Raw genomic sequence first — 9,980 nt, 5'->3', positions numbered from 1 at the left:
TTGACAAAGCTCAAAGGTCATTACACCTGCCTCTTCTGCTCTTCCCTGGGCTGGAAGGGTATGTCAGGCAATGAGGGAGGCCTTTCCCCATGAGGAGTGAACGCTGTCACCAAAGGGCAGCATAAGCTCAAGTTTTCCTAATATAAGACACAAAATTTCAAAATCTTCCAAGAGGGCAAAACCAAATGAATTTGGTTCCTTTACTAAAGCTTCAGGTAACCTCAGAAGCCCAGAGAAAAGATGCATCCAGAGAGGATGGAGGTTGAGAGCCAGGCAGAATGAGGTTGGAATCTCTACTGTGGAGCAGCGTGAGCTGAAGGAAGTCATTTCACCTCTCCAGGCCCCAGTATCCTCAGCTGGAAGGTGACAGTCATGACCTTTATATGACAGTTGTAGTGAGGGTGAAGTGAGGTGTGTTGCGGGGCCCAGCAGAGGGCCTGGCATGTAGGAGCTCAATATATTTTATGGAATGACAAGTGACACGTCAGGACCTTGCAGGTGGAGAGCAGGAATGTGTGTATCCAGGCACTGCCTGTCATTGCTGGATGCATCAAGCAGGTGTGACGTCTGTCCACTGAGCATCTTATACCTCTCCTTTCTTGCCCTGAGCCCTACTGCAGAGTACTCTGTTACCAGCTTGATCGAATGCCAGCCGTCGTCTAGCAAAATGCCCCACAGTGCCCACCAATTTGAAAACCCAGAGGGAAGATCATAGCTGCTTTGAGGAGAACACAGCCAGGCAAGGTTGGGCAGGGCAGCAATCCAGCCCAGGACTGTGGTCCCTCTCCCTTCCTCCTCCTGCCATCATGATTGGGACCATGTGGGGAAAGGGAGTAGGGCAGGAATGGGTTGAAAGTATGTAAAGCCTGAAGCGACTCACTTTCTGAAATGTTAAACACACACACACACACACACACAAGGCACTATTGTTTCTATTGCAATTTAATGCCTGGCAAATAGTAGGAGCTCAATAAATTTTTTGTAAACTTTTATATTGATGTATAATGTGCATAAAGGGCACATTTCTGAAATGAACAGCTTGATTGCTGTTTTCCAAATGAACACACCCACGTAACCACCACCCAGATCAAGACACAGGACATTTACAGCACCCCGAAGTCTCCCTTGGGCCCCCTCCCTGTCAACCCCTCCCAAGGTAGCTCCTATTCTGACTTGTAGCACCATGGATTAGTTTTATCTGGTTTTGACTGATACATTTTTGCTGAATGAAGTCAGGATTGCCCAAGATTAACCACCTTGCCTGGGGTCAGGCAGCTAGTGGTGGCGGAGCCAGGGTTTGAACCAGGTCTGTCTCCAGATGCCAAGCTCTCAACCTCAAGCAGACACATTCGTAGTCACACATCCAAGCATGTGGGTTAAGAGCCTCAACTTTTCTATCTGTCAAATAGGGTAACAGAATCTACACCTCCTTGATGACTAGGTAAGAGAATGCAAGCAGAGGGCCTGGCCCGTGGACAGCCACACAGATATAGCCCGACTCCAGGTACTCCCAGGGACCCACAGACACAGGCACACTCTTAAGGCTCTAATGGATGGATAGACCCACAGGCTAATGTGCTCACACCCAGACAGCCCCACACAGACGCACGTGCAGAAATCTAGCAGATAGACATAAACAGGCCCAGACGCTCACAGATATATCCAGACATACACCCAGAGCACCCCACACAGGGAGACCCGCATACAAACCCAGATTGCACACGTGCAAACATTTGCAGGCACCCAGATGCCCCCACATAACCCGGCTGTGCTCCTTGCTCAGGCCTGGACAGACCTGAGTCCGATCCCTATCTTGTCTGTCAGCACTGCCACCCAGAGGGAGCAGGCCCTGGAATGATGCCCAGGGGTCCCCTGCCCTCTACATGGGAGCAACTTTGGAAGCAGGGCCTGCTGTTGGGCCAGGGATGGGGGGTGCTGTGGAGAAGGCACTGCTCTCCCCTGAGTCCAGACTGAGAGCACCACACACAGAGTGGGACACTTAGAGAGAGTGACGGAGACGGGGAGATGGGGAGAGAGGCAGAGAAAGAGTGAGACACAGAGGCAGAAAGGGACAATGACAAAGATGTGCACAGACGCAGAGACAGAGAGAGATGATAATGGGGACAAAGATACAGGGCAGAGAGGCGGATCCGCAGTGGACTGGGAAAGAGAGATGGAAAGAGAGAGAACAGCCACAGAGCAGTGAAGAGGCAGAGAGACAAGAGACAGGGATCCAGGTTAAGAGACAGAGTCAAAGTCACAGGTGGAGAGATGACAAGATGGAGAGAAAAGCAGATGGAGATAGAGAAGACTCAGAGAGAAAGGGAGATCCTGGGACAGACTCAGAGGCTGACAGAGACCTTGACAGAGAGACAGCGAGAGGAATAGAGATGGTCGTTTTGAACTGGTGAAGAGTGACACTCAGAGAGGGAGAAGGTGGCACCAAAAGGACAGCAGAAATAAACAGAGACTCAGACTGGAAAGCAGGCACTCGGTGGGGCAGGGGATGAGGCTGGGCTTAGGCTGCCAGCCCAGCGCTGTCCCCTGGTGATGGGAGGGAGGGAGAAGACGCTGTCATCACTGCTACCTGAGACTCTGGGGCAGTGTTGCCACCTCCCTGCATGCTGGCTCCAGAGGGGACCAAGGAACCATCACCAAAACCTTTTGGTCTCCAACCTGCTGTGAACATGGAGAGCCTCCTGGTTCTGGGGACCTATACCCAGGCCTGGCATTAGGCAGTTTGCAGGGGCTGAGGTTTTGACAATGACTGTCCCCTGCCCTGTCTCATCCTATGAAGTCTCCTTTTCCCTAGAGAGGGGAGGCCTGGGGCAGATGGAAGAGACCTTCCACAGTCTTCTCTGCCTTGCAAGAATTTTGGCAAGGTACTTAGCTATTCTGAACCTCAGTATCTTAATCTGTAAAATGGGGCCAAAGCTATCTGCCTTGTAGGAGGATTGTTAGGATTCCATGAGAGAATGTATGCATGCTGTATTCATGTTTGACTAAATATGAGGGGAGCTACAGGGGAGGGGTGAGGAGTTGTCTCAAGAAGTTGGGAGAGACTCCAAGGAGATGTTATGTGAGTTGGGATCTTGGATGAACCGAAGGTGACCGGGTGGAGGAGGGGAGCAGGGTGAGAATTCCTGGCAAGGACACAGCCTGGGCACAGGCAAGAGGATACAGAGAACAGTGGGGAGTGGAGAGTAATTTAATGGCCGGGGTTGCTCCTGTGGAGGTGGGTCAGGTTCAGCTCATGGACAGCCTTGAACACCAGCTGGAGCTTGGCCCTGGGGGCCTTGGGGAGATGCCTCTGATTCCCCTGTTCTTTCCTGGGCTGCAGGCCCAGGATACAACCAAGCAGACCCCCTTGCCACCCCTGTACTCAGGTCAGAGTCCCACATGGCAGAACCAGCTTCCTGGAGAGGAAGTGTTGGCCGCTATGGCTTGTGCGTTCTGCTGGCAAGAGTGAACACCTCCAGGCTTCATCTGCCAGCTGAGGCCCCAGGGAGGGGCCGCCCTGGACCCTCTGGCCCCTGGGGACTCTAGGAGGGCCAGTGGGCCCTTCATACCTTCCTTTCCATCTTCCCCCTCCTCTCTTCCTCCCTTTCTCCATGGCCCAGTGCTGGGCATCGAGGTCTGGGGACGTGGAGATAATTTGGCCAACGGCCCCTCCCTATGGCTCCCAGGCTTTCTGGGAGACAGACGCGTCAACAGCCAGACACTGTCAGCATGAGGGAAGCCCGGGGGCTTACAGGAGCCCCAAGGAAGGAGAGTCCGGCTCTGCGTGGGATGGAAGCCCTACGCAACTTGCCATGCCATTATGTTCATTATCTCACTGAGCCCTTCCCACAGCATCAGGAGGCAGGGAGTGTCATTCCATTTCACAGAGAGGGAAGCCAAGGAGGGGTCATTTGCTCAGGATCACACAGCTTGGGGGCCACAAAGAGATTTTCATTGCAGTTCTAGAAATTCAGCTAGCACCTATCAATCCATCCATCCACCGTGCCAGGCACTGTGGCTGGGGGCACTTAGACAATTCCGGCCCATCCTGGGGTCTTGTGCACCTGGACTGGAGGTTCAAGAGGCAGAGGGAGCCCAGAAGAGGGTCCTAACGGGGGTGGATGTTTGGGGAAACTTTTTGAGTTGGAAGATCAGGCGACTGACCTGGAAGTGTTTGAGGCAACAGGGGGATCCAGGGAGAGGGCAGAAGGGTGCTCAGGGTGTAGGATTTTTCCACCAGTGAGCAGCACTCATGTGGGCAGGAGAGAATCACCGAAAATGTGGAGATGGAAGCTGCCTTGGAGAGCCTCTAGCCAGACCTGTGCTTCAGAACTAGCTTCCTCAGAACCAGCAGCTTATCTAAAATACCCACACTGTGGGGGAGCCCAGGTTGGTGTATCTTACACAAAGTTTTTTTTTTTCGGTACGCGGGCCTCTCACTGCTGTGGCCTCTCCCATCGCGGAGCACAGGCTCTGGACGCGCAGGCTCAGCGGCCATGGCCCACGGGCCCAGCCGCTCCGCGGCATGTGGGATCTTCCCGGATCGGGGCACGAACCTGTGTCCCCTGCGTCAGCAGGCGGACTCTCAACCACTGCGCCACCAGGGAAGCCCACACAAAGCTTTTTATTATGGAAAATTTCAAACATCGATGAAGTAAACAGAAAAGTATAATGAACTCCTCTGTACTCATTGCCCAGCTTCTATAGGTATCACTGTTCATTCATTCTTGTAACATCCATACCTCCACCCACTCTCCACTCCCAATTTGATGATGATGATGATGATTACCTGTGCATCTTTTAAAAATCAGGGATTCTGATAGGCAGCCTGAGTTGGGGACTACCCACCTGGCCCCCTCATTTTAGGGATGAGCAGTGTAAGCTCAGAGAGGGGAAGGGACTAACCTAAGGGTACCCAGCCAGTAAGCAGCAGAAGTTCATCTTGCTAAAGGGCATTTATTGAGAGCCATGTCCTGTGCTGGTCACCGTGTATACCAGTGAATAAGACGGTACCTTATGGAACTCGGAGTCTTGTGGGGGATACAAATGTCAAATAGCCTCAAAAGTAACTAATGATGTATGTGATAAGGTGTATGTGAGACCATACACACAGGTGAGGGAAAGGACAACTTCCTGGAGGAAGGTGTCACTGAGAGATCAGATAAGTGAGTGGGAATTAACTCAGCAAGTGGGAGGGGGAGGGGGAGAAGAAAGAGTAACAGCATGTGCAAAGGCCCTGAGCCCGGTAGGTCCAAGGCACTCAAAGGTAGCTAGTATGACTGGAGATTTCAGGGCAAGGGCCAGAATGGTGGGAGTTGGGGCTGGAGACATGGCCATGGGCTTTCCAGGCAGCTTGCCTGTATCTTTATTCCAAGAGCACCAGGAAATTGGAAGAGATGAATCAGGGCAGTTGGGGACAGAGACAAATGTGCGGTCACTCAAATGATGGGGCACCCGACTGCATGGGAGCAGAAGAGGTGGGCTGGCTACGGGGAGGGAGAGCGAAGAGGGGGCAGAGCCACAACTGGGCAGCTGGTGGGACCCTTCGATGCAGTGGGAAAAGTCATTGGCAAGAGGATGGGGGAAAATGACCAGGGATTTGGGGTTTGCACTTGTCAAGTTTTCGATGCCTCTAAGACATCAAAGTGCTGGCCCATCCTTCCCATCAGGGGCCTCTGAGTCACATGACGGAGGCATGAAAGGGATCTGGGACATTTACTCCTTGCTTTGGGTTTCCCATCCCTCCTGAGCAAGTTGGTCCTTAAGCTGGTGTGTGAAACTCAGTCACAATCTGGTCTCTCTCCTCTGGTGCAGGACTCAGGACCATCTCTGGGCTTAATGCTAGCCAAGCACACCAAACTCATCCATGATTTATATGCTGGGTGGGCCCTCTGCATGGGGGTCCTACCCCCCTTCTCTCCTCAAAAACTCCTGCTCAGAAGCCCCTTCCTTTTTGGAGCCTTTCCTGCTTAGCCTTCTTCCCTCCTGACTGTGCTGTAACTGTGTCCTTCAGAGTGAACTCACCACACAGGGCAGTAATTGTCTGTTTGTCCCCACTCACCTCTACCCTGCAACAGGGGCACTCGAGGCTGGCCTCTTCCTGCCTAGGTCAGCACTGCCAGCACACTGCTGGGCACAGGGTCCCTAGTAACATCTCTTTAGCAATTGAGCAAATCAATGATGAATCTGACTATTTTATTCTCTTTCCTGCCACTGTAAGCTCTATGACTCAGTATCCCCGTGTTCTTCTCTATATTACACCCAGCACAGTGCCTGGCAGATGGTGGGTCCTTAAAAAATATTTCCTAGGTCCTGGAGAGAATAAATGTCAGCATGAACCTTCACTGTGGCTGAGAATCTTGCCTTTAGAGCTTCGGCCCTAGACTCTGCTGCTACTTAACCTCTCTGAAGGTAATGGTAACGCCTACTTCATAGAGTTTTGTGGACTCTGAAGTATGTGACTCAGTGCCTGGCCCACAGGATGCTCTGCTCGGCTCGAGGGAGCTGTTGCTCTTTATTCAATTCAGTTCGGTCTTTCACTTCAGGCACCTTTATGAGTCTTTGCTCCAAGAGAAGAGGCGAGGGAGGAGGCTCCACTGTGGGACGGCCTCAGAAGTTCTCAGACAGCCTGGGGTGGGGCTGGGCTTGGGGGCGGCTCCGGGCACAGGGGGCGGCTGCGAGCCCGGAGCTGTCCGAGGAGGCCCCTGGGGACTGGGGAGGGGGCGGAAGCCGGAGCTGAGGTCAGATCCGGCAGGGCGAGGAGCCGAGACATCCTGCGGGGGCGCCCGCGGGGACCTAGCGAAGCTCCCGGGGGAGCCGCCCTGGCACAGCAGGAACTGGCAGAGGGACGCCAGAGCCCCCGCAGGGGCCGGGCGGAGGGCGCCGCCTGGCGGTGCACCGCGACATTGTCCCGGTGGGGTCTGCACTGTTGAAATGCCCCGCAGGGAGGTCAGAGACCGATCTCTATTCTATTCGGGGCTCTGGACGCTTTCCTCAGCTTCTGCTTTGGAGTCCCTAACGTGTGCCAGGCACTGCGTTAGGCAGAGTCAAGGGGCTGTGACAGCATGGAAGCACACAGCACAGGGATCGGCACACAATAGGTCCCCCCAAATGCCCTCCTTTCCTTTAGGCTCATTCCTGCAGGCCTCTGGGCAGAGGTGCTGGGCTCAAGCCTGAGGGACTCCCCAAGTATGGGAAGAGAAGAGAAGGTGCAATTCCAGGCACCCATCCTGGGCTCCCTGGGGGGCTCACTCTGCCCCCTGCCGACCCCACCAGTGGCCTCCACGAATGAGGACTGAAGCCCGTCTGCCTGGTGTATGACGGGTAGGCAGGGTGTGAGGTGTGCACCGAGGTGTGGTGGGTGTGGGTTGGAGGGAGGTGTGTTTGGATGTCAGTGTATCTGTGTGTGTAGTCGTGTTGGTATGTATGTTAATTTGGGGCTGTCTATGTCTTTGTTGAGACGTGTGTGTCTGTGATCAGGTGTGTGTGTCCGTGTGTGAGTCTGTTTTCAGGGGCGTTTGTCCATGTGTGTCTATGACTAGGAGTGTGTGTCTGTATATGTCTGTGATCAAGGGTGTGTGTGTGTGTGTGTGTGTGTGTGTGAGATCAGGCGTGTGTGTCTTTGTTCAGGGGTGTGTTTAAGTCTGTGCGCTTGCACAGGGATGAGAGCTCAGGTGAACACAGGTGTTCAAGGTGGTGTGTGTGTGGGCTGCAGATTGCGGCGGGGAGCTGAGGGTGATCTGGGCCTGTCTGGGGAGGGGGTGAAAAACTAACCACGTTTGCACCCAACAGAGGGGTGGCCAGGCCCCTGCCCTGTTCCCTTACTGCAGCCCCTCAGGACCACTACTTTCCTTTCCTCCCCCTTCCCTAAGCCCTACCTGTACTGAGTCCAGCTCTCTATGCCTCCCCTTGGAGATGAGGAAACCAGGCCTAGAGCAGGGAGGGACTGGACCAAGGACCTCAGCCAGAAGGCAGTGGAGCCAGGGTACTGGCTGGACTCCCAACTCCATCTTGAATTCTTTCCTCTTCCAGGAGGGCACTGCACACCTTGTGCCCAGCCTGGGGCAGGGGTGGGGATGGGTTTCTGGGCTGGGCTGCGTGGGGAGTAGGACACAAAAGGCCCAGTGTCTGCCCCGGCCTCTCCAGCCCGGCCCTGCCCTGTTCCAGGAGCCAGGTGGGTGTCCAGCACCAGGCTGGGCAAAGGGGGCCACCTGTGACATCCATGCTCACCGGGGGCCAGCCCCAGTGCCGGACCCACCTGCCCCACCGCCCCATGCGCTGACTCTCACTGGGTGTGACAAGGAAAGAAAGCTTTGCCCACATTTTGGGCTCATGGCGCCAGCTCTCAGCTGGCACCCACTCAGGCCCAAAGCGCTTCAGCTTGCCCTGCTCTGAGGAGGGATTGATGAGTAATTAAGATCGTAATGATATCAACACATGTATTAATAGAATCATAATAATGTGTACTGTTTGCTGAGGCCTGACTGTGTGGCATTTCTAAGCTCTTTACACAGGTTCCCGGGAGGCAGTGAGGCAGGGTTGTTAGGACCTTGGGCTCCAGTGACAGCCAGACTGCCAGGATTATTTCCCAGCTGTGTGACCTTGGGCAAGACCTTAAAATCTCCCTGCCTCAATTTTCCCAGCTGTAAAATGACAGTAGATGAGTTAACATACAAAAATCACTTAAAAACCCTGTCTAGCATTGATTAAATGTGCAACAAATATTAACTCTTATCATTGTGATCTCCTCAGCTCCTCACGGCATCCTAGGAGGTACACACTGCTATCCTTGCTTTACAGATGAGGAAACTGAGGCTGAGCCGTTAGCCATAGGTTGCAAAACAACAGGGTGTCCAGGCTGGGTCCTGAAACCAAAGCCTTTGTCCGAGGCTGTATTCCCCATACTGGCCTTGACAGGATAGTTTGTAGCTGATAAGGTTAACCTCTGATAGAAAGTGCTTCCACATGCATCAACTTGTTTGAATTCCACCAGGGCCTTAAGGTGGGGATTTAATGTTAGCATCTCCCCTGATAAATGGAGAAATTGTGGTCCAGAGAAAGTGCCTTGCCCAAGGTTTACACAGCAAGCAAATGGTAGAGCCAGCATTCGACTCCAGGTCTTTCCACTGTTAAACAGCATCATTTTATGTAATTATGGTTTTGGGGTGAACCTACTGTGTGTCAGGTAGCATGCCAGCACTGTGCCCACATAAGCCTTTGTGATTCTTATAATATTCTCATAGTGATTCCTTGCTCTCTGTAGACATATATCTCTACCCTCCAGGTGGAGTCCCCTTAGAGGACAGGGCTAGAATGTGAGTTACATCTGGGTGCCCAGGGCCAGCACAGAGCCTGGCACAAAATGAGTGAACAGTCTGACGGGGAAGACACACATCTGGGTGGGGACATGGGTGAGGAGGGCTGCCAGAAGGAGTGGATGAAGGGGGACTTGGAAGGGAATGTAACTGGGGCACCTGACCCATGGTGGGGATCAGGAAAGCCCACCTTGAAAGGCAGATATCTGTGTTGAGATGGAAAGGGCAGGTGGGCATAATATATTTATATCTATAGTGACATGTTTCTGTGTGATATTTTGTGCCTGACATTACGATAGTTATGATTTTAAAGTTTTAGGGAGCTCCCTGGTGGCCTAGTGGTTAGGATTCTGGGTTTTCACTGCTGAGACCCAGATTTTTTTTTTATTTTAACATCTTTATTGGAGTATAATTGCTTTACAATGGGGTGCTAGTTTCTGCTGTATGACAAAGTGAATCAGCTATACGTATACATATATCCCCATATGCCCTCCCTCTTGCGTCTCCCTACCTCCCACCCTCCCTATCCCACCCCTCTAGGTGGTTACAAAGTGAGACCCAGATTTAATCCCTGGTAGGGGAACTGAGATCCTGCAAGCTGTGCAGCATGGCCAAAAAAAAGGTTTTATAGTCATTACCACATTTAATCCTCAAAATGTCTCATTT

Source organism: Grampus griseus (genome assembly GCF_964374135.1).
Source record: "Grampus griseus genome assembly, chromosome: 6".
In the NCBI taxonomy this organism is placed as follows: Eukaryota; Metazoa; Chordata; class Mammalia; order Artiodactyla; family Delphinidae; genus Grampus; species Grampus griseus.
Note: the sequence above shows the minus strand (reverse complement) of the source record.